This window comes from Pteronotus mesoamericanus, unplaced genomic scaffold (assembly GCF_021234165.1).
Source record: "Pteronotus mesoamericanus isolate MK-2021 breed Mesoamerican mustached bat unplaced genomic scaffold, CSHL_Meso_final contig_65, whole genome shotgun sequence".
Classification (NCBI taxonomy): Eukaryota; Metazoa; Chordata; class Mammalia; order Chiroptera; family Mormoopidae; genus Pteronotus; species Pteronotus mesoamericanus.
The window spans coordinates 10,342,087-10,368,509 of record NW_026555228.1 but is presented as its reverse complement, the minus strand read 5'-3'; positions in this window follow the sequence as shown (position 1 = coordinate 10,368,509).

Genomic DNA, 26,423 nt, shown 5'->3' with positions numbered 1-26,423 from the left:
AATAGAATTAAGGTCCCAATGGAAACGTAAACTGTATGTGTACAAGCCCCACATGCCCTGACCTTGGGGTCACTCAACTTTCAGTAGTACCATAATGTTGGCTTTTTAAAAAAAATTTAGTTTATTTTATTTTTTAGTCTTATCCTCCAACCTCCACCCCTTTGGCAACCATCAGCTTGTTCTCTGTATCTATGGGTCTGTTTCTATTTTGTTATATTTATCCATTTGTTTTTGGGGGGTTTTAGATTATAAGTGAAATCATATAGCATTTGTATTTCTGCCAGACTTATTTTGCTTTGCATAACACACATGAGGACCATCCATGTTATCACAAATGCCAAGGTTTCATTCTTTTTGTTGCTGAATAATATACCACATCTTCTTGATCCATTCATTTATTGATGGACGTCTAGGTGGCTTCCAAATCTTGTCTATTACTAGTAATACTGCAGTAAACATAGGTGTGCATATAGATTTTTCAGTTAGTATTTTTGTTTTCTTTGCATAAATACCCAGAAGTGGAATTGCTGGATCATATGGCAGCTCTAAGTTTTTGAGGAATCACCATACTGTTTCCATAGTTGCTGCACTAATTTACAATCCCACCAACAGTGCATGAGGGTTCTCTTTTCTCCACATCCTCTCCAGTACTTGTTATTTGTTGATTTATTGACAATAGCCATTCTGACAGGTGTGAGGTTATATCTCATTGTGGTTTTAATTTGCATTTCTCTGATGATTAAGTGATGTTGAGCGCCTTTTCATATGTCTATTGGACATCTATATGTCCTCTTTGAAGAAATTTCTCTTCAGGTCTTCTTCCCATTTTTTAATTGAATTGTTTGGTTTGTGTTCGTATGTGTGTGTTACACTGTGTGAGTCCCTTATACATTTTAGATATTAACCCCTTATTGGATGTATCATTTGCAAATATGTTCTCCCATTTAGTATGTTATCTTTTCATTTGTTGATGATTTCCTTTGTTATGCAAAAACTTTTTAGTTTGATATAGTCCCATTTGTTTGTTTTTAACATTCTTGCCTTAGCCCCAGGAGACATATCCAAAAAGATACTGCTAAGAACAATGTCAAAGTGTTTATTGCCTATGTTTTCTTCTAGGATTTTATGATTTTAGGTTTTTTTTAATATAATTTTATTATATTCTTTCCATTACCATTTAGTTACCCTTCATACTCCCCACCTCCCAGCAATAAAACACTGTTGTCCATGCCCATGAGTCCTTTCCCTTTTTGCTCAATCCCTCCACTCTCTAATCTCCCCTCTGCTACCTGTCATCTGTTCTCCATCTATGAGTCTGTCTCTGTTCACATTTAAGTTTTATTCCATTTGTATTTTATTTTTGTATATGGTATAAGAAAGTGGTCCAATTTCATCTGTTGCATATATATATATAATATATAATGTGTGTCTGTATATATATATCTGTATTTATGCCACTACCATATTGTTTTTATTGTTAAAGCTTTGTACTGTACTTTGATACTTCCCACTTTGTTCTTTCTCATAATTTATTTGGCTATTTGGGGTCTTTTGTGGTTCCATATAAACATGCAGATTAGTTTCTCTAATACTTAGAAGAATGCCATTCATATTTTAATAGTGATTGCATTGAATCTGTATATCACTTTAGGTAGTAAGGACATTTCAACAATATTAACCCTCCAATCCATGAGCAAAGTATATCCTTCCATTTATTTGTATCTTCTTCAACTTCTTAGTTTTCAGAGCACAGGTCTTTCATCTCTTTGATTAATTTATTCCTAGGTATTTTAAATTTTCTGATGCAAGTATAAATGGGATTGTTTTCTTAATTTCCCCTTCAGATCATTTGTTATTGGTGTATAGAAATGCAACAGATTTCTTTATATTGATTCTGTGTCCTGCAACCTAATGAATTTATTCATTAGTTCTAATAGTTTTTTTAATGTTAGTTTTTAAAATTTCAAATAACAGAATAATTAGAGCTAAAGCCATTGGTCGACTGAAATACATTTGGGAAGGGTTTGTGCCTCTGATAAAGGATGAAATCACAAGAGAAAAAAATTTAGGTTAAATGCATAAAGATTACCTTGGACCTGCACAATTGTAATACTTTTTGGAACCAACACATACCTGTTGTTTCTCCCTCTGTGTTGGCAAAGTCACTATTGGTAAAGTATCATCTTGTTGCATATTCATTTGTACTGTTCATTGGCCTAGCCACCTATGAGGAATCTCCATTTGGAAAAAAAGAAAGAACACTTTCCCAGAGTGGGATTAGGGTAAACTGGAGTACCTGCTTTTCAGACTATTCCACCTGCACTGCAAACCACCCATCAGGTTGGCTCAGCCAGAGTGGAGAGTGGGAAAAGAAGCACTCATCACATTCTTCCCTAACCCCTCTCTTCCTCCCACCCTTCAATAAACATGTACTGAGAACCTAGCAAATGCCAATTAGTCTGTTAGACACTGAGGGAACAAAATTAAAACAAAATTAATGACTGGTCATCAAACTGAAGTAGCTCATAGTCTTAGTAGAGGAAAATGTGTATCCTACAAGCACCTTAAACTCAACATTTAAAAATTATTTATGTATTTATGGATTCCAATCCATGTGTTCCCAAGTCCTACCCATTCTAGCCCCAATTCCTGATTTCCTTATTTCTATTATAGGTAATCAACATTTATCCAAGCTTACAACTCTAGATTTATTACTCAGTTTCTAAAATAAGCGTCTCTCTCATTCTTTTCTATGGCCATACCCTTGGTTCAGCTCTTCACTAATTTTCTACTGGACTAATGTTTTTGCTAGCCTCTCTGCTTCTAGTTTCTCCCCAGCAAGGCCACATAATTGTATTTCCTCAAGCATGACATTAAAAATATCAATCTCCCAGACAAAACTGTAATGGATGCCACAAAGTGTGTATTCAAAGTACTACCAGCTGACCCCAGTTTATCTTTCCAGCATATTTTCCACCATTCGAAATGCATATTTTATTCTCCAACTGTATCAGTGTTGTAGGCTAAATAATGGCCGCCAAAGATGTCTACATCCTAATGCCCAGAACCTCCGAATGCGTTAGCTTGCATAGTAAAAGGGGCATTGCAGATATGAGTAAGTATCTTGAGATGGGAAGATTATCATGGATTATCCAGGTGGGTCTAGTGTAATCACAAGGGTCCTTATAAAAGTAGTTAGAAGGTCATGGATGGGAGAAACCAATGTGGCAACAGAAGCAGGGACTGGAGTGATAAAGTCGTAACTCAGGGAATGCCAGCAATCCCTAGAAGCTGAAAGAGGCAAGTAAAAGATCCTTTCCTGGAGCCTTCAGAAGGAACCAGCCCTGCCAACATCTTGATTTGTAGCTCTGTAAAACTTATATTGGGCTTCTGATCTCCAGAACTTTAAAATAATAAATTTGTATTATTTTAAGCCACTAAGGTTGTGGCAATTTGTTATAGCAGTAATGAGACTGTAACACAATTTAGCTATTGCTCTGTAAATGACAACTGCAAAATCTCATTATTTACTTCTGGCTCACATGTCTATTTGTCAGCTGGGCTCTGCTAATCTTGGATGTGTTCTGCTGGCTCCCCACTATTGGTCCAATTTACCTCTATCCCATGTATCTCTTATCCTTCGGGAAATAGCAAGTTGCCCAGAAAATATCCTTCTCACGTTGAAAGAAAGGGATGCCCAAGCACAAATTTTAACTAGGCAAGTACATTTCAAGTATTTGCACATATCACCTCTGCTGACATTCCATTGGTCAAAAGCAGCTTACCTGGCCAAATCCAAGATCAATGGGGCAGTAAAATACCTTCTACCTCTAGTGGGAAGAATTTCAAAGTCTCAGGGCAATGAGCATAGATTCAAGGAGGGTTGAAGTAACAAGAATTATAATGCAATATACCCAGTGGTGTGCTAGTAGACCAGCTTTCAAATACAAACAAGAACAAAACAAACAAAAAGAAGATTTATAGCATTTGCTGATTTCCATGGTATAAATATTCCATGGTCGATTTTAAGCTACAAACATGATATCACTGAACACAAAATTGGGAAAGATGCACACAATGAGCTCTCATAGTACCAGTCAGCTTCAGCACAGAAATGAATCTGCAAATCAATCAAACCAAGATATTACATATTTTTCCTTTAACAGTGGGTTCATGCCATTCTATCTACCTGAAATCCCTCCACCTTTCAAATGCCACCTTTGCACAAAGCTCCGCTTTCCTAACTAGAAGTAATTCCTCTTTCCTTGATGTTTTCATAGCACTTCCTTGAGGATTCTTTTTCTTTTTTCTTTTTTTTGATACCTATTGGGCATGTTTTTCTTGACTACTGGGTTTCAAAGTATGGGAAGATAGGCACTGCATCTAACATATCTTGAGATCTTGTAGCATTTTGCACACAGTAGGTATTAATAACTCTAGTGGATGAATGAATGCATGCATGAATGAGACATATAGAAGAATAAAAATGGCAATTATGTTTAATGGGACTAGTGATATTCTGGCAGAACAAAGTAATCTGAAAGAAATAAGCCAACAAAGAATTCCAAGGAACCAGTAACCTTATCCCAGAGAACACAAGAATTCTGAGCATGTGCAGTAAGTGAAAACTTTTGTCATACAACTCTATCCAGAGCTGAGTATTTGAAAACTCCCACAGAAGCTAATTCTGACAAAACAAAACATTCCCTTCTCCACCACTAGGAAACAGAAGCTCTAACACCCACAGAGAGTTTGGAAGCCCTCAATGACTGAAGCAGTGGAAAATGAGTCTGCTTCATAAGCCATAGCTGTTTTGCAGACATCCTCCATTTGTATTGTGAGGAGGAAGCCACAGCCATTACCACTTGGCAGCTGTTGAGACCTGGGATACAGATTGATAGAACCAGACTGGTTTCCTGTGGAAATACCTTTTTCAGTCCTATCATCAAACTCATTCCTGCAAATGAGTCTCTCTTCCAACCTCAGTACAAAGAACAGCTATGGAGTCTGTTTGGGATTGAGATTGTTACTGGGGAAACTTTTAGAGTTTTTATTCAAACACATTCATGGGCAGGTTAAGAAAATGTATGGGCATTGTGGTCATCCCCTGTTGTGGTGTTTAGGAAATGAAAAATAAGAGTTTCATTTCTATAGCTCTTGATCTTTTTTAAAGCCCTTGCATGCTGAAAGAAAGGGGTTTTATAAAAAATTTAAAACAAAAAAAAAGATTCTAAGAGAATAACTAACAAATCCATTTTCTAACATTATAAAATAAAAGTCTGAATCAAAATTTAGCAAAGAGATAATTATTTTAAATAATGGGAAAATAATCCAATATCCTAATCATTTTAAATGGATCAAGACTACTACCACCTAAATAAAGTGTTTATTTTGCTAACACTAAAAAAAAAAAAAGTGAAATGCACATACAGTCCTTTTTCTCTCAAACAAAGCATCTTTGGTACAGATAACAAAGCCTTGGTGCATAAAAATACACAGGGGCCACTTTTCCTTCCTTCATTAAGAGTCAGGGAAAGCTTTATATATGTAGGGAGAAAACTTAAAGATCTAGATAATATTCTTTCTGGAGTGAGGTAAATTTAGCCTGTAGAAAAACACATCCCTCTTTTGGTCTGCCATGTCAATAATCTCCCTTCCTGCATAGCCTGAAATGTCCACTATTGTAGGGGTTTCTCAAGATTAAACAATAAGACTGGATATTGATTCAAATGGCTCCAATTAAAATGTGTTCATTCTTTCATTCAGTTAACCATTTATTTTATATCTATTGTATTCCCAACAGTATTTGACACCAAGGATACCAAGATTAATTTTTAGAAACAAAAAATAGTTCATATTTTTAAAGAGCTAAGGTTCAAGTAGGGGAAATAGACATAAATAGTTGGAGCTTAGGTTTCTCCAGGTCTGAGAAGAAACATACATTGATAATCTGGTATTAAAGAGTAAAGCCAGTGTTCAAGGGGAGACACAATAACAGTGATACAGATTCTACTGGATTTTACTCTCACATACTCATTGAAAACCTCAGACTTCTTCAAAGTATGCCTTGGAGATCTCTGGAAGTCCCAATGGGATATCTACACATGCTCATGAAGATGCACTCTAATCAAGGACCATTGTGTCCTGGCACAATGGTCTGCAGTTCTCATGGGAAGTGCTCAGTAGTACATACACTCTGCATAACTTTCTGTTGGGTGGATCCTGGGTTCTCCAATATCCCACATATATTTAAGGATTCCATTTTTTAATTACCATACAAGCCCTCCTCTCCCTATGGGCCTATACTAGTGCAAGGGACAAATCTGAATGACAAACACCATGCTATACTCAAAATCCCCATGTCCTTGAAATACATAAGCTATTACTTATTGAATGACCCTTATCAGGCCTGCCTTTTTCTTCTATTAGGGTGTCTGGCTTACAAAAGGGCCTCTTCACCAGTTGGGAAGTGATGATCAGGCATGTTTGTAAACTTCTAAGAATCAAGCTGGGACCTTTGCTACGCATGCAATATTTAAGCAGGTTGACTGGTGCATCCTAGTGGAGAAAAAGCAGGGAAAGCATCCTACAGGAAGTCATACACAGGCCGAGGGCCAAAGGATGAATCAAGAATTTCCCAAGTAAGGATGAATGATAATGCCAGCAATGAGGTAGGATAAGAAAGGAATACATTTCACTTTAACATTGCATCATATAAGCTAAGCTATTATCCTTTGTGTTGTAGTGTACATGGTAGGCATGTGTCCCATTTCTAATATTACACATTAACATATCATTGATCTCGTCAGTGTCAGTGAATTGATACAATTTAAATGAACCAATGTAACATTGTGATGCTTATTTGAATATTTTATGTTGACAGCATGAGTTACAGTAATACATAAATCATAATTGGTAATCAAATTGAAATACATATTTTAATTATAATCAAGTCACTTTTCCAGTTTAAAAGAATATGAAAATTTTTTTAAATGAAAGCATGCAACTGAAGCAGAATTGAGAGGAGATGTAGAAACTAGTACTGTGACCAAAATAGAAAAGAAAAAAATTGGAAGAAGGTATGCCATAAATTTCACAATAAATGACAATTGCAATTTGCTGCAGCAGAACAAAACAAAAGGGCTTTAGAAGTAGAAAATATTAAGAGACACTTTCAGCAAATACATAGTGAATTTTGTAAGAAGTTTTGTATCAATTGTCAAAAAAGAACAAATATTAAAATGGGTCACCTGAAATCAGAATGAAATGTCCAACAAAATTTTTTTAATGATTTATAACTTTGGCCCACTATATAATGGCTTGGATTCTTGCACAAAAAAAAACCATTTTTAGAGAAGCAGGCAAAGATTTATTATTTCAGTGTGGAAATTGTTATAAAATTATGAGGAAAATATTAAAAATGATGTTTTACAAAAAGTGAAAGATTGTCAGTTATGCCACCAAATAATTACCTGTGGAATACAAGACCTTTCCAGCAGTTTCAAAGATCAGTTGATACAAAGTTTGAAAAATTGAATGTACTTTTCTGTAGCTTTACATGAAGCATGCAATATAAGTAACTCTGCCCAATAATGAATAATGTTTTGGGTACATTTTGTCTCAAAGGACTTACAAATTTATGAAGAAATGATATCAATTAGTAGCCTAAAAATATAATTCATGGTGTAGATATTTTTAAATCTTTTACATCTGTCAAAGAAGAATTTCAGCTAGATATGAAAAAATTTGTATCATAACAGATGATGCTCCAGCAGTATTAGTTTAGAAAATATGGATTTATTGAATTTTTAAACAAAAGACTGATGTTTCTCTTATTGCTTTGTTCCATCGTATAATACACATTGAAAATATTTGTGCTCAGTGTTCTGAAGCAAACCTAAGAAAAGTGTCATGGATACAGTTATTAAAATTGTTCTGTACACATGCAAATGCTATGAATCATTGCCAGTTTATGGAACTGTTGACAGAAATAGAAGACAATGATCATCTGTTCTTTGCCAATGATTATTGGCTGAGTTATAGAAGAGCTTTGCAAAGGTTTATTATACAGTATTTTAAATCAAATTCAAGACTTTCTTAAAGGAAACAGAATACTTGCCAAATAGTCAATAATCAAAAACAAAAATGGTAGTGGGATTTAAATTTTTATACTGATACCACACAGCACATGAATAAACTTTTTATATCAGCTTTAGTGAGATATAATTCATATACCATACCATTTGCCGATTTAAAGGGAACAAGTCAGTGATTTTTTTCACATATTCACAGAGTTGTATAGTCATCACTACAACCTAATTTGAGAACATATTCGTCACCCCAAAAGAAGTCTCATATCCATCAGTAGTCATTCCCCATTTCGCCCCAACTTTCCCTTTTCCCCTGCCCCTGGCAGTCACCAGTTTACTTTCTGTCTGCAGGGATCTGGCCATTCTGGACATTCATATGAATGGAATCATACAATATGTGGTCTTTTGTGACTGGCTTCCTTCAATTATCATAATGTTTTCAAGGTTCATCCATGTTGTAACATGTGTCAGTACTTCATTTCTTTCTATTGCTGAATAATATTCCATTATGTAAATATATAACATTTTATTTAAACATTCATCAGTTGATGATGACATTTGTATTGTTTGCACATTTTGGCTCTTATAAATATTGTCACTACGGACAAGATTTTGTATAGCTTTATGTTTACATTTCTGTTGCATGTATACCTAGAAATGGAATTGCTGAATCATATGGCATCTTTATATTTAAGTTTGTGAGGAACTGAAAAACTCTTTTCCGAAGCCACTGCACCATTTTAAATTCTCACCAGCAGTATACAAGGGACCTAATTTTCTACATACTTGCTGACACTGTTATTATCTTTTTTTTTTATTACAGCTATTCTGGTAGGTGTGAAGTGGTATCTCATTGTGGTTTTGATCTGCATTTCTCTGATGGCTAATGATGTTGAGGAATCAGGTCATTCCGAAACTCCAAAGAAAGGAAAAGTTTATTTGTAAGATAGATAGGTACGAGAACTTATGGTGACATTAAAACTTTTCATAAAAGAATTCACTAAGAATGATTTTTCACATTTTTCTAACATGAAACAATATGCAGATGATTTAAATTATAATTGACAGCATTGTGTAAGTTGGCTACAAAAAAACTACAGAAAAATTTTGAAGAGTTTTGATACATGAGTTGTTTTTTAATTTATACAATATTCCTTTGAGCTTATTAATCATACTGAGTTGATACAAGATTCAGTGAATTTACTTAACTTGGATAGATTTAGTTTTGAAACTGATATGTTTTCCTAGTCAAAGTCAAGTCACTTCTTCTAAACACAATAAACCACTTTTGTAGGATGTGAATCTACTCTTTCAAACATACTTCAAAGTCTTCCAATAACTGGAATCAAGCAAGTACCAACAAATCATCTACCATTTTGCATTCCCACCAACAGTGAACAAGGGATACTTTTTCTCCACATCTTCACCAGCACTTGCTATTTATTGAATTTTTGATAATAACTATTCTAACCAGTATGAGGGTATCTCATTAGAGTATTGATTTGCATTTCCCTGATAACTAGTGATGTTGAGCATATTTTCATATGTCTGTTGGTCTTCTACATATCTTCTTTGGAGAAATATCTCCATGTTCTCTTCTTATTTTTTTATCAGATTTTTTTTTGTTATTGAGTTGTATGAATTCCTTATATTCCTTATGTATTTTGGGCATCAACCCCTTTTTGGATATATCATAGGCAAGTATCTTCTCCCATTTAGTAGGCTGCCTTTTCATTTTGTTGATGGTTTCCTTTGCTGTGCAGAAGCTTTTCAGTTTGATGAAGTCCCATTTGTTTATTTTTGCTTTTGTTTTCCTTGCTTGTTAGGACATACCCAAAAAGATATTACTAAAACTGATGCCAAATGGTTTAATAACTATGTTTTCTTCTAGAAGTTTTATTGTTTTAGGTCTTACATTTAAGTCTTTACTCACTTTTGTGTTTATTTTTATAGGTGTAAGAGAGTGGGCCAGTTTTTTTTGTATGTATCAGTCCAGTTTTCCCAAAACAAATTGTTGAAGCAACTGCCATTTCTCCATTGTATATTCTTGTCTCCTTTGTTATAGATTAATTAACCATGTATGTGAGGGTTTATTTCTGGGCTCTCCATGCCTTTCCATTGATCTGTGCATCTGTTTCTTGTGCTAGTATTATACTGCTTTGGTTATTATAGCTGTGTAGTATATTTTGATATCAGGTAGTTTGATACCTCCAGACTGTGTTCTTTTTTTCTCAAGATTGCTCTAGCTATTTGTAGTCTTTTGTGATTCCATATAAATTTTAGGATTGATTTTTCTAGTTCTGAGAAGAATGTCATTGGTATTTTGAAAGGGATTACATTGAATCTATAAATTCCTCTGGGTAGTATGGACATTTTGATGATATTAATCCTTTCAATGCCCAAGCATGGTACATTCTTCAAGCTACTTTTGTCCTCTTCCATTTCTTTCTTCAGTGTCATATAGTTTACAGAGTATAGGTCCTTCACCTCCTTGATTAAATTTACTTTTAGGTATTTTGTTCTTTTTCATGAAATTGTAAATGGGATTGTTTTCTTAAGGTCTCCTTCTGATTGCTGGTTATAAGTATATAGAAACACGACAGATTTCTGCATATTAATTTCATAACTTTTTTCTTGTCTTATTTTTTCTTTTTAAAACATTCTATTTTTTTTTTGTTGTTATTAGAGTTATCCCAATTTTTGCCCCTCCACCTAGCCCACTGCCAACATCCATAATCAGTCCCCTCACTGTTGTCCATGTCCATGGGTCCTTCATATATGTTCTTTTTTTTTTAATTGAGAACATTTATTTTATTTTTTATTTATTTATTTTTTAAATTTAATTTTAATTTATTTTTTCAAATACATTTGTCTTTGCCAACCCCCCACCACTTTCCCTTGCCCCCTCCCTTCTTCCCTCCCTCAGCTCTTCCCCTTTGGTTTTGTCCATGAGTCCTTGCTATATGTTCCATATATGTTCTTTAACTAATCCTTTCACCTTCTTTCAATCAGTCCCCACCTCCACCCTCCCCTCTTACAGCTGTCAGTCCATTCCATGATTGTATGCCTCTGGTGCTATTTTTGTTATTTGTTTATTTTGTTCATTATATTCCTCCTGTAAGTGAGATCATATGTATTTGTCTTTCACCTACTGGCTTATTTCACATAGCAGAATAGTCTGCAGTTCCATCCATGCTGTCACAAAAGGTAGGAATTCCTTCTTTATTCTATTGCATAGTATTCCACTGTGTAGATATACCACATTTTTTTGATCCACTCATCTACTGATGAGCACTTAGGCTGTTTCCAGCACTTGGCTATTGTAAATAGCACTGTTATGAACATGGAGGTGCATAAATTCTTTTGAATTGGTGTTTTGGCATTCTTTTTTTTTTTAATTTTTTTAATTTATTTTTTCAAATACATTTGTCTCTGCCTACCCCCCACCACTTTCCCTTGCCCCCTCCCTCTCTCCCTCCCTCCCTCAGCTCTTCCCCTTTGGTTTTGTCCATGAGTCCTTGCTATATGTTCCTTGACTTTCCCCTTCCCTTCCTTTTCCCCACCCCCGCTTCCTCCTTCCCTCTGGTCTCTGTTGGTTTCTTTTCCTTTCAGTGTTGCTGGTCTTATTTTCCTTGCATCTTTGTATTGTTGGTTAGGTTCCGCTTGTAGGTGAGATCATATGGTATTTGTCTTTTGCTCCCTGGCTTATTTCACTTAGCATAATGCTCTCCAGTTCCATTCATGCTGTCACGAAGTTTAGTAGTTCTTTTTTTTTCTGCTGCGTAATATTCCATTGTGTATATGTACCATAATTTTTTGATCCAATCATCTACTGATGGGCATTTAGGTTGCTTACAACACTTGGCTATCGTAAATTGTGTTTTGGCACTCTTTGGGTATATGCCCACCAGTGGAATTGCTAGGTCAAAAGGCAGTTCCATTTTTAGTTTTTTGAGGAAACCGCATACTGTTTTCCATAACAGCTACATTAGTCTGCATTCCCACCAACAATACACTAGGGTTCCCTTTCCTCTACATCCTCACCAGCACTTATTGTTTGTTGATTTATTAATGATAGCCATTCTTACAGGTATGATGTGTTATATCATTGTGGTTTTCATTTACATCTCTCTGATGGCTAGTGTTGTTGAGCATTTTTTTATATGTCTATGAACCATCCATATGTCCCCCTCAGAGAGTTTCTATTGAGGTCCTTTGCCCATTTTTTTTAAAAGATTTTATTTATTTATTTTTAGAGGGGAAGAGAGGAAGAAAGAGAGGGAGAGAAACATCAATGTGCAGTTGCCTCTCATATGCCCCCTACTGGGAACCTGGCCCACAACCAAGGCATGTGCCCTGACTGGGAATTGAACCAGTGACCCTTTGATCCACAGGCCAGCACTCAGTCCATTGAGTCACACCAGCCAGGGGAACCTTTGACCAATTTCTAATTAGATTATTTGTCTTCCTGATGTTGAATTGGATAAGTTCTTTATATATTTCGGAGATTAAACCTTTGTCCAATGTATCATTGACAAATATATCCTCCCATACAGCCAAGTTTCCTTTTCATTTTGATGATGGTTTCCATAGCTGTGCAGAAACTTTTTAATTTTGTATAGTACCCTTTGTTTATTTTTTCCTCTACTTCCCTTGCCATAGGAGATATATTGGCAAAAATATTGGTATGTGAGATATACAGAATTTTACAGCCTGTGTTTTCCTCTAGGATTTTTATGCTATCGTGACTTATATTTAACTCTTTTTTTCCATTTCGAGTTTATTCTAGCATATGGTGTAAGATGGCAGTCTAGTTTCATTTTTCACATGCACCATTCCAGCTCTCCCAACACCATTTCTTGAAGAGACTGTCTTTACTCCATTGTATGCTCTTGCCTGCCTTGTCAAATATTAATTGACCATAAAGACCTGGGTTTATTTCTGAGCTCTCTATTCTGTTCCCTTGATCTATGTGTCTGTTTTTATGCCAGTACCAGACTGTTTTGACTGCAGTGGCCTTGTAGTATAGTTTGACATGAGGTATTGTGATCCCCCCAACTCTGTTCTTTGTCAAGATTGCTGAGGCTATTTGGAGTTGGTTTTGGTTCCATATAAATTTTTGGAGTAGTTGTTTAATAGAAATTGCATTGAATGTATACATTGCTTTGCGTACTATGGACATTTTAATGATGTGAATTCTTCAATGTGTGAACACGGTATATGCTTCCACTTATTTCCACCTTCCTCACTTTCTTTCTTCAGTGTCCTATAGTTTTATGAGTACAAGTATTTTAGCTCCTTGGTTAAATTTTACTCCAGCCTTTTGTGACAACATGGATGGAACTGGAGAATATTGTGCTAAGTGAAATAAGCCAGTCAGTGAAAGACAAATACCATATGATCTCACCTATAAGTGGAATCTATTCAACAAAATAAATTAACAAACAAAATAAACCACAGGCATGGAAACATGGAGCAGACTGACAGTGACCAGAGGGGAGGGGGAAAGAGGACAATGGTGGAAAGAAGTGGATGGGACTAGACAAAGAACATGTATGAATGACCCATAGACATGGACAACACAGTGGGAATTGATTGTGGGAGCAGGAGGTGGGGGTGGGATGGGTGGAGGAGGGAAAAGGGGGGAAAATTGAGACAACTGTAATATAATAAACATGATTTAAAAATTAAAAAGAAAATTTATTCCTAGGTACTTCTGTTGTTGTTGTTGCAATAGTAAATGGAATTGTTTTTCTTAGATTCTCTGTCTGGTAGTTCATTCTTGGTGTATAAAAAATACCATCAATTTCTGAATATTGACTTTATATCCCACTACTTTGCCAAATTCATTTATTAGGTCAACTAGTTTTTTGGTGGAGCCCATAGCGTTTTCTATGTACACTATCATATCATCTGCAAATAATTACAGCTTTACTTCCTCTTTTCCAACTTGGATGCCTTTTGTTACTTCTTCTTGTCTGGTCACTGCAGCTAGGATCTCCAGTACTATGTTAAATAAAAGTGATAATAGCAGACACCCCTGTCTTGTTCCTGATCTTAAGGAACTGTTTTTAGTTTTTGCCCATTGAGTATGATGTTGGCAGTAGGTTTCTTGTATATGGCCTTTATGATGTTGAGATATGCTCCCTCTATTCCCACTATACTGAGTTGTGTTTCTTTTTTTTTAAATCATAAATGGGTGCTGGATTTTATCAAATGCTTTTTCCACATCTATTGGTATGATCATGTGATTTTTGTCTTTCTTTTTGTTTATATGATGTATCACATTTATTGATTTGTGTTTATTGGATCATCCTTGCATCCCTGGAATAAAACCCACTTGATCATGCAGTATGATCATTTTGATAAATTGCTGGATCCAGTTTGCTAATATTTTGTTGAGGATTTTAGCATCTATGTTAATCAGAGATATCGGTCCATAATTTTCTTTCTTTGTTGTGTCTTTACCTGGTTTCAGGATTAGGAAAATACTGGCTTTGTAAAAAGAGTTTGGAAGTCTTCCCTCTTCTTGATTTTTTTAATAGTTTGAGAAGAATAGGTTTTAGTTGTTCTTTGAATGATCAGTAAAATTTGCCTGTGAAGCCACTTGGTCGAGGGCTTTTGTGTGCCAGGAGCTTTTTGATTACTGCTTCAATTTCACTAGTTGCTATTCATCAATTCAGGTTTTCTGCTTCTTCCTGATTCAGTTTTGGAAGATTGTATGTTTCTAGAAATGTACCCATGTCACCCAGGTTGTCCAATTTCCTAGTATATAGTTGTTCATAGTAATTTCTTACAGTCTTTTGTATCTCTGTGGTATCAGTTGTTACATCTCCTCTTTTATTTCTAATTTTATTTATTTGGGTCCTCTCTCTTTTTTCTTGATGAGTTTGGTTAAAGGTTTGTCAATTAATCAGCTCCTGGATTTGTTGATCTTTTGAATTGTATTTTTAGTCTCTATGTCATTTATTTCTGCTCTGATCTTGATTATTTCTTTCCTTCTACTCACTCTAGGCTTTGTTTTTTGTTGTTTTCTCATTCTTTTAGGCATGGGGTTAGGTTGTTTAACTGAGATTTTTCTATCTTCTTAAGGCTCCCCCTCAGGACTGCTTTCACTGTTTCCCACACATTTTGGGTTGTTGTGTGCTCATTTTCACTTGTTTCCAGGTACTTTTTGATTTATTCCTTGATTTCATTGTTAACCCATTCATTATTTAATACCATGTTATTTAGCCTCCATGTATTTGAATGTTTTGGGTTTTTTTTTCTTGAGGCTGATTTCTAGTTTCAAGCCATTGTGATCTGAGAAAATGCTTAATATGATTTAAATTTTCTTGAATTTGTTAAGAATTATTTTGTGTCCTACCATGTGGTCTATCTTTGAAAATGATCCATATGCATTTGAGAAGAATGTATATGTTGCTTCTTTGGGGTGAAATGTTTTGTAGATATTAATGAAATTTATTTGATCTAGTATGTCACTTAATGCTGTTATATCCTTGTTGACTTTTTGTCTGGAAGATCTGTCCATTGTTGAAAGTGGGTTGTTAAAATCCCCAACTATAACTGTATTGCTGCCAATCTCTTTCTTAAAGTCCTCCAAGATTTTATTTATATATTTAAGTGCTCCTATATTGAGTGCATATATTGGGTGCAACAAGGGTTATATCCTGTTGTCGGACTGAACCCTTAAGTATTATGTAGTGTCCTTCTTTGTCTCTTGTTACAGCCTTTGCTTTGAAGTCTATTTTGTCTAATATAAGAACTTCTACCCCAGCTTTATTGTCATGTCCATTTGCATGGAATATTTTTCCATGACTTCACTCTCAGCCTGTCTGGATCTTTTATTCTGAAGTGGGTCTTAGGTAGACAGCATATGTGCAGGTCGTGTTTTCTTATCCATTCAGCTACCCTATGTCTTTTGAAAGGAATACTTAATCCATCCATATATATTTAAGGTTATTATTGATAGGTACTTATTCATTGCGATTTTTTTTCTCTTTCTACCTGTGTTCATCTCTATTTCTTCTTCTTAAAGAAGTCCCTTTAGCATCTCTCGCAATGCTAATGTGATGGAAATGTACTCCTTTAGACTTTGTTTTTCTTGGTCTGGGATGCTCTTTATTTCTCCTTCCATTTTAAATGAGAGCCTTGCTGGATAGAGTAGTTTTGTTTGCAGGTCCCTGCTTTTCATTACTTGGAATATTTCATGCCAATCCCTTCTGGCCTCTATTGTTTCTATTGAGAAATCAGCTGACAGCTTTATTGAAGCTCCCTTGTAGATAACTATTGTTTCTCTCTTGCTGCCTTTAAGATTCTCTCTTTGTCTTTAAACTTTGCCATTTTATTATTTATTTATTTGTTTGTTTTATTGTTCAAATACATTTGTCTCCATTTTTCTGCCACCACCTCCCCTTGTCCCCCCTTCCCCCTCCCTTCCTCAATCTTTCCCCACTTTGGCTTTGTCCATGGGCTCTTTATACATGTTCCTTGACCTGACCCTTCCCCTTCCTTTCCCTGCCAACTTTGCCATTTTAATTGTGATGTGTCTTGGTGTAGGCCTTTTGAGTTCATCTTGACTGGGACTCTCTGTGCTTCCTGAACTTGCGTGATTTTTCCTTCACCAAATTTGGGAAGTTTTCTATCATTATTCCTTCAGACAGGTTTTCTATCCTTTGCTCCCTTTCTTCTCCTTTTGGCATCCCTATGATGTGGATATTGTTACGTTTCTTGTTGTCCCAAAGTTCCCTTAAACTCTTCGCGTTCTTTTTAAGTCTTTTTTCATTTCATTGTTCTTACTGTTGTTTTTTTTTTATCTTGTTTTCCAAATTGCTGATTTGGTCCTCTGCTTCGTCTAGCCTGCTTTTAATTCCTCCTAGTGTATTCTTCATTTCAGACATTGCGTTCTTAATTTCTGTCTGGTTCTTATTCATAGTTTCTAAGTCCTTTTTCATGCCAATGTAGTTCTCTTTAAGTTTCCTGAGCATCCTTAAAACCATTACTTTGAACTCAATGTCTGCTCATTTGCTTGCCTCAATTTCATTTAGGTTGTTTTTTTTTTTTTATCTTATTGCTGTGGCTAGAGCTTCCAATACTACATTGAATAACAGTGGTGAGCATGGACATATTCATTTTCTTCCTGATCTTAGAGAAAAAGCCTTCAGCTTTTCACCATTGAGCATGTTAGCTGTGGTCTTGCCATGTATAGTCTTTATATAAGTTCCTTCTATACCCACTTTGCTAAGAGTTTTAATCATAAATGGATGTTGAATTTTGTCAAATGCTTTTTCTGCATCTATTGAGATGATCATATGATTTTTATTCTTGGTTTTGTTGATGTGATGTATGACCTTAATTGTTTTGTGTATATTTAACCATCCTCGAATCCATGGTATAAATCCTACTTTATCATGGTGTATAATATTTGTGATATATTGTTGAATTCAGTTTACTAGTATTTTATTGAGAATTTTTGCATCTATATTCATCAGAGATATTGGTCTGTAATTTTTTTCTAAGTGCCTTTGTCTGGTTTTAGTATCAGGGTAATGGTGGCCTCGTAGTATAAGTTTGGAGGCATTCCTTTCTCTTTAGTTCTTTTTGAATAGTTTGAGAAAGATAATTATTAATTCTTCTTTAAATGTTGGTATAATTCAAAATATAAACAGATTCACAGATGTAGAACAGACTAACAGCTCTTTAGAGGGGAGAGGATTGCTGGACTGGGTGAAAAAGTGAAGAGATTAAGCAAAGAAACCTCATACACACAAAAACAGCATGGTGATTATCAGAGGGGAAGGGTGGTGGGGTAGGGAGAAGATGGTATGGGGGGCGGGAAATGGTGATGGAAGGAGACTTGATTTGAGGTATTGAACACACAGTAAAGTATATAGTTGATGTATTATAGAATTGTACCCCTGAAACCTATATAATTTTATTAACAAACATCTCCCCAATAAATCAATAAAAATGAACAGCAGCTTATAAATAAGTAAATAAGTAAGTAAATAAATAAATATTTGATATAATTCACCTATAAAGCCATCTTGTCCTGGGCTTTTGCTTGTTAGGAATTTTTAAATTACTACTGCAATTTTATTGCTTATAATCCATCTGTTCAGATTTTCTGGGTTTTCCTGGTTTAGTCTTAGAAGTTTTCATATGTTTCTAGAAATTTAATTTCTTCTAGGTTGTCAAATTTGTTGGCATATAATTGTTTATAAATTTCTGTAATGACACTTTGTATTTCTGTGGCATCAGTTGTAATCTCTTCTCTTTATTATTTCAAATATCCAACTCTTTGTTTCATTGATTTTTCTATTGTTTTTTAGTCTCTATTTCATTTATTTTCACTCTGACTTTTATTGTCTTTCTTCTACTCACTTTGCATTTTGTTTGTCCTTTTTCTAGTTTCTTCAAGTATAAATTTAGACTGTTTATTTGGGCTGTTTCCTGTTTCTTGAGGCAGGCTTGTATAACTATGAACTTCCCTCTTAGAACTGCTATTGCTGCATCCCATAAATTGGGAAAGTTGTGCTTTCATTTTAATTTGCCTCAAGATAGTTTTCGCTTTCCTTTTTGATCCATTGTTTGTTTACTGGCATGTTGTTTAACCTTCATGTATTTGGGATTTTCCCATTTTTTGTCTTGTAATTGATTTGTTGTTTCATGCCATTATGGTCAGAAAATATACTTGATATAATTTCAATCTTTTTTAAATTATTGAAGCTTGTTTTTTGGCCTAACATGTGGTTTATCCTGGAAAATATTCCATATGTACTTGAGAAAAATGTTTATTCTGCAGTTTGGGGATGAAATGCTCTATAAATGTCTTTTAAGTCTATCTGCTCTAATGTGACATTTACATTCGTTATTTCCTTATTAATGTTCTGACTGGATGATCTGTCCATTGAGCTAAGTAGGGTATTAATGTATCCTACTATTATTGTAATACCGTTGATTTCTACATTTTTTCCATTAATATTTGCTTTATATCCTTAGGCACTCCTATGTTGGATACATAGATATTTACAATTGTTGTATTCTCTTCTTGGATCTCCCCTTCATCTAATGTAATGCTCTTCTTTGTCTCTTTTTCAATTCTTTGTTTTAAAGTCTATTTCTATTTGCATGGAATATCTTTTTCCATTGCATCACTCTCAGTCTGTGTGTTTCTTTTAATCTAAAGTGAGTCTTTAATGGGTCTTTTTCTAAAATTCAGCCACTCTATGTTTTTATAGAAGCATTTAGAGAACCTGTGTGTAGAAGCTGTGGGGCTGTCGAAACTGTGGCCCATGGGTCAAGATGGCTGTAAATTGTGACCCAACAGAAAATTGTAAATTTACTTAAAACATTATGTGATTTTTGAAATAATGTGTTGCAATGTATTCAATGTGTGACCCAAGAAAACTCTTCTTCCAGCATGGCACAGAGATGACAAAAAGTTGGACACCCCTGATTTAGTCCATTTGCATTTGAAGTAATTATTAATAGGTATGTGCTTATTCAATTCTGTTCATTGTGTTTTAGTTGTTTTATGGTCCTTACCTGTTCCTCTCTTCCTCTCTTGACTTCTTTCCTTTTGGTTTGCTGGTTTTCTTTAGTATTTCTTCAGTTAATTTCTCTATAATTTTGTAGTTTTTGATTTGTGGTTACCATAAAGTTTGTATATATTCATCTATATACAGAAGTGGGCAAAAGTAGGTGTACAGTTGTGAGTACATGAAACACAGAGTTGATTCTTGTATTATTATTTGTTCATTATTGTATTATTTATTTGGATTACTTGGGGTTCTTATTTATTTTATTTTTTTGTTCAAATACATTTGTCTCTGCCTACACCCCACCAAATTCCCTTGCCCCCTCCCTCCTTTCCTCCCTCAGTTCTTACCCTTTGGTTTTGTCCATGAGTCCTTGCTATATGTTCCTTGACTTTCCCTTTCCCTTCCTTGTCCCCACTCCCCCATCCCTCCTTCCCTCTTCTCTCTGTTGGTTTTTTTCCTTTCAGTGTTGCTGGTCTTATTTTCCTTGCATCTTTGTATTGTTAGTTAGGTTCCACTTATAGGTGAGATCATATGGTATTTGTCTTCGCCCCCCCCCCGGCTTATTTCGCTGAGCATCATGCTCTCCAGTTCCATCCATGCTGTCGCGAAGTTTAGTCATTCTTTTTTCTTTCTGCTGCATAGTATTCCATTGTGTACATGTACCATGACTTTTTGATCCAGTCATCTACTGATGGGCATTTAGGTTGCTTCCAACACTTGGCTATTGTAAACTGTGCTGCTATGAACATTGGGGTGCATAGGTTCTTTTGTATTGGCATTTTGGTGTTCTTAGGGTACAGTCGCAGCAGGGGAATCACTGGATCCAAAGGCAGTTCCATTTTCAGCTTTTTGAGGAAATTCGACACTGCTTTCCACAGTGGCTGCACCAGTCTGCATTCCCACCAACAGCATACAAGGGTTCCCTTTTCTCCACAGCCTCGCCAGCACCTGTTGTTTGTGGATCTGTTTATGATGGCCATTCTGACTGCTGTGAGGTGGTACTTCATAGTGGCTTTGATCTGCATTTCTCTGATGGCTAGTGATGCTGAGCATCCTTTCAAATGCCTCTGGGCCCTCTGGATCTCCTCCTTGGAAAAGCATCTGCCCAGGTCGTTTGCCCATTTTTTGATTGGATCGTTTGTCTTCTTGGAGTGGAGTCGAGTGAGTTCTTTATATATCTTGGAGATCAAACCTCTATCTGATGTATCATTAGCGAATATATTTTCCCATAGTGTTGGCTCCCTTTTCATTTTGCTGATGTTTTCTTTTGCCGTGCAGAAGCTTCTTATTCTGATGAGGTCCCACTTGTTTATTCTTTCCTTTATGTCCCTTGCTTTAGGAGGCATATCAATGAAAAAATTGCTCCGTGGGATATCTGAGAGCTTCCTGCCAATGTTCTCCTCTACGACTTTGATGGTGTTGCGACTTATATTTAAGTCTTTTATCCATCTTGAGTTTATTTTTGTGTATGGTGTCAGCTGATGATCCAATTTCAATTTTTTGCATGTAGACGTCCAACTCTCCCAACACCATTTGTTGAAGAGGCTATTATGGCTCCATTTTATGCTTCTGCCCACTTTGTCAAATATTAGATGTCCATAGAGACCTGGGCTTATTTCTGGGCTTTCTATTCTGTTCCACTGGTCTATGGGTCTGTTCTTGTGCCAGTACCAGATTGTTTTGAGTATAGTGGCTTTGTAGTAGAGTTTGATGTCTGGTATTGTGATCCCTCCTACTTTGTGTTTCTTTCTCAAAATTGCTGGAGCTATTTGGGGTCTTTTATGGTTCCATATAAATTTTTGAAATGTCTGTTCTATTTCTGTAAAATATGTCATTGGTATCTTGATAAGGATTGCGTTGAATCTATAAATTGCTTTGGGTAGTAGGGACATTTTGACGATATTAATTCTTCCAATCCATGAGCATGGTATATGCTTCCATTTATTTGTGTCTTCCTTAATTTCTTTCTTCAATGTTGTATAGTTTTCTGTGTACAGGTCTTTTACGTCTTTGGTTAAATTTATGCCTAGGTAATTTATTTTTTTTCTTGCTATATCGAATGGTATTTTTTTCTGATTTCTTCTTCTTCTATTGCATTGCTGGTGTACAAAAATGCCTTTGATTTCTGAATGTTGACTTTGTATCCTGCTGTTTTGCCAAATTCACTTATTAGGTGGAGGAGTTTTTTGGTAGAGTCTACAGGGTTCTCTAGGTACACTATCATGTCATCTGCAAACAATGATAGCTTTATTTCCTCATTCCCTATTTGGATGCCTTTTATCTCTTTCTCTTGTCTGACCACTGTGGCTAGGACTTCCAATACGATGTTGAAAAGAAGCAGTGAGAGCGGACATCCTTGGCGTGTTCCCGATCTTAGTGGGAAAGCTTTCAGATTTTGTCCATTGAGTATGATACTGGCTGTAGGTTTTTCATATATGGCCATTATACGTTGAGGAATGCCCCATTTATTCCCATTTTGCTGAGTGTTTTGATCATAAATGGGTGCTGTACCTTGTCAAATGCTTTTTCTGCATCTATCGAGATGATCATGTGGTTTTTGTCTTGGCTTTTATTGATGTGCTGTATCACGTTTACTGATTTGCGTATGTTGAACCATCCCTGCATCCCTGGGATGAATCCCACCTGATCGTGGTGGATAATCTTTTGAATGTATTGCTGGATGCGGTTTGCCAATATTTTCTTGAGGATTTTAGCATCTATGTTCATCAGCGAAATTGGCCTGTAGTTTTCTTTCTTTGTAGGGTCTTTATCTGGTTTTGGGATCAGGGTGATGCTGGCCTCATAGACAGAGTCTGGGAGTCTTCCCTCCTCTTGGATTTTTTGGAATAGTCTGAGAAGGACAGGGGTTAGCTCTTCCTTAAATGTTTTGTAAAGTTCTCCTGTGAAACCTTCCGGCCCTGGGCTTTTGTGTGCCGTGTTTCTTGATGACTGCTTCAATTTCCCCACCTGTTATCGGTCTGTTCAAGCTTTCTGTTTCTTCCTCCTTCAGTGTTGGAAGATTATACTTTTCTAAAAATTTTTCCATTTCATCAAGATTTTCAAATTTCTTGGCATATAATAGTTCATACTAGTTTCTGACAATCCTTTGTATTTCTGTGGTATCAGTTGTTATTTCTCCTCTTTCATTTCTGATATTATTAATTTGGGTCCTCTCCCTTTTTTTCTTGATGAGTCTGCTTAACGGCTTGTCAATTTTATTTATCTTTTCAGAGAACCAGCTTCTGGATTGGTTGATCCTTTGATGTTCTTTTCATCTCTATGTCATTCACTTCTGCTCTAGTCTCGACTATTTCCTTCCTTCTCCTTGCTCTGGGATTTATTTGTTGTTGTTTCTCCAGTTCTTCAAGTTGTAGTGTTAGGTCTTTTATTTGAAATGTTTCTAATTTTTTTAGGTAAGCCTGTATTGCTAAGAACTTCCCTCTCAGGACCGCCTTTGCTGTGTCCCATAGGTTTTGGACAGTTGTCTGTTCATTTTCATTTGTTTCCAGAAATTTTTTGATTTCTTCTCTTATCTCATCATTGACCCATTCATTGTTTAATAGTGTACTGTTCAGTCTCAATGAGTTTGCAAGTTTTTGAAGTTTCTCTTTGAGGTTGATTTCCAGTTTCAAGCCCATGTGGTCTGAGAAAAAGTTTGGTATTATTTCAATTTTCCTGAATTTGCTGAGGTTTGCTTTGTGTCCTATCATGTGGTCTATTTTGAAAAACTGCCCTTAGCATTTGAAAAGAATGTGTATTTTTCTTCTTTGGTATGTAAGGTTCTATATATGTCAGTTAAGTCTCTTTGATTCAGTGTGTCATTCAGGCCACAATATGTTTATTGATGTTTTGTTTGGTAGATCTGTCCATTTTTGACAGTGGGGTGTTGAAATCAGTGTGTTGCTATCTATATCTTTTTTGAAGTCATCCAACAATTTCCTTATAAACTTGGGGGCTCCTATATTGGGAGCATATGAGTTTCCAATGTTGATGTCTTCTTGATAGATTCTTCCTTTAAGTGTTATAAAGTGCCCTTCTGGGTCTCTTTTTATGGCCTTTGCTTTGAAATCTACTTTGTCTGATACAAGTATGGCAACCCCGGCCTTTTTCTCTTGCCCATTTGCTTGGACTATTTTTTCCCATCCCTTTACTTTCAATCTGTGTAGGTCTCTTGCTCTGAGGTGGGTCTCTTGTAGGCAGCATATGTGTGGGTCATGTTTTCTTATGCATTCAGCTACCCTGTGTCTTTTGATTGGGGCATTTAGTCCATTCACATGGAGAGATATTACTGATAGAAACTTACTCATCTTTTCTCTGTGTACCTGTGTTCCTCTCTCTCTCATTCTTTTCCTTCATCTGCTTAAACCAATCCCCTTAGCATATCTTGGAGACCTGGTTTGCTAGAGATATATTCTTTTAGTCTTCTCTTGTCTGGGAAATTCGGTATTTCCCCTTCTATTTTTTTTTAATTTTATTTTAATTTATTTTTTCAAATACATTTTTCTCAGTCACCAACCGCTTCTATTTTAATTGAGAGCTTAGCTCGGTAGAGCAGCCTTGGCTGTAGGCCCTTGCTTTTCATGGCTTGGAATATTTGTTGCCATTCCCTTCTGGCTTGTAGTGTTTCTGTGGAGAAGTCAGCTCCTAGGCGTATCGGGGCCCCCGTGTATGTTACTTTCTCCTTTTCCCTTGCTGCCTTGAGGATTCTCTCTTTGTCTTTGACATTTGCCATTTTAATGATGATGTGTCTTGGAGTGGACCTCTTTGAGTCCCTCTTGAGTGGGGTCCTCTGTGCCTCCTGGATCCATGAGAGCCTTTCTCTCCTCAAATTAGGGAAATTTTCCATCATTACTTTTTCGGGGAAGTTCTCTATCCCTTGCTCCTCTTCTTCTCCTTCTGGCATCCCTATTATACGGATATTATTGCATTTCAGGTTGTCCTGCATTTCCCTAAGTGCCTCTTCATTCTTTTTGAGTCTTTTCTCCATGTTTCGTTCTTTCTGGGAGCTTTTTTCTACCTTATCCTCCATCTCACTGATTCAATCCTCAACTTCATCCAGCCTGCTTTTGATTCCTTCTACTGTGTTCTTCAATTCAGAAATGGTATTCTTCATATCCTCTTGTGTCTTGATAGTTTCTATGTCCTTTTCCAGGCTGATATAGTTTGCTGTAAGATCCTGAGAGTTTCTCTGCAGTTTCTCATAGTTATCTTTGAGCTGGCTGAGCTCATTGAGCTTCTTTAGAACCATTGTTTTAAATTCAATATCTTATAGTTTCCTTGCCTCTATTTCATTTAGCTCTCTCTGTGGGGAGTCCCCTTTTCGACTCATTTGGGGGGAACTTCTTTTTTTCCCATTTTTGTGAGAGTCTATTAAGTAATTTACTTATTTTTTTAATTTATTTTTGCTTCTGCTTCAGTTGGGTAGCCTTGAATCCTGACTTTGTGGATTAAACTTCTGTGGTAGTAGGTGGTCTTTTTATTTATTATTTATTTATTTATTTATTTTTGTCCTTTTCTTTCTGGGCCTGCCTCTGATGATGTCAGTTGTTGATCCTATATGACCTTGGGTTGTTTGTTTGAGCCTTCCAGGAGTCTACTGTCTGTGTCTGACTCCTGCTTGGAGCAGTTCTGTGACCCCTTCGGTCAGGGCTGGGCTATTTTTTGGGATCTCTCTGCAGTCTCACGCTGGCTCCTCGGGCGCGCTCCCCGGCGCAGAAGGATTCCCTGCCTGCCTGGGCTCGCATGTGCTTGCCCCAGACCAGGGGGCTTATTCGCGACCTCGTGTACTCATCTGGCCCCCCTGGCCAGCAACCTCCCCGGCACTGGTTAGTTTAGGGTCTTATATCGTGTGTTTTCCCCACTTTTGGCTCTTTGGGTGCATTGCTTGCCCTCGCCAAATGGGGACTATGGAAAAAGGAGGAAGTCAGCTCCAGGACTCTCCGGTTAATCCTGTCTGTGGTCTCTCCTCCAGGGACTCTGGGAAGCTCTGTCACCTCTTCTTCCGGGGATCTACTAATTTTGTGGGCCGCTCCGCAATCGGCAGCCGGGCAGGTCAATTTACTCCTGCCCTTGCCACTCTGTGCACTCCCTCACAGGCTATATCGGTGCCAACCTTTGGGAGGCCTTGCCCGCCAGTGCAAGCATTCACCAGCCCGCGCGGGTCACACACTCGCTCGCCAACCCTCACCGGTCACTCGACGCAAGTGTGCGCGCCTCCACTGGGTGTTTTTGGGGTGTCTTTGTGTGCTTTTCAGCTTTTGGCTCTTTGGGGGTATGGCCTCTTCCCGCGCAATGGAGACTATGGCGAGGAGAAGGAGTCAGGACTCCCCAGTTCCTCCTCCCGTTCTTTCCCCAATGCCTCCGTTTCCAGACTCTCCTCAGGGGTCTCTGGGCAGTTCTGTGACCCCTTCGGCCAAGGATCCACCACCTGTGTGGCCTGCGTTTCAATCGCAGGCTGTCTGCTTCCCGCGCGCCCCTCTTCTGCCTCTTTGGGGGCGCGCCTTTCCAGCCCACAATGGAGACTACGGAACAGGGACGGAGTCCGGGCTCCCTGGTTCCTCCTCCCATTCTTTCCCCAATGCCTCCATCTCCAGTCTCTCCTCAATGCTCTCCCAGCCAGTCTCCACTCAGTCCCCCAGCTCACATGCACAAGCTGTGTGCGGAGCGTACGAAAGGCAGGTTAATTGATTCCCTTATGCCTGAGCAAGATGGTAGCTGCAGAGTGGGAGGTGCATTATCACCCGGGCTCTATGGGCTTCCGTGTCTGTTCTCTTCACAAAGTTTTCCCCAC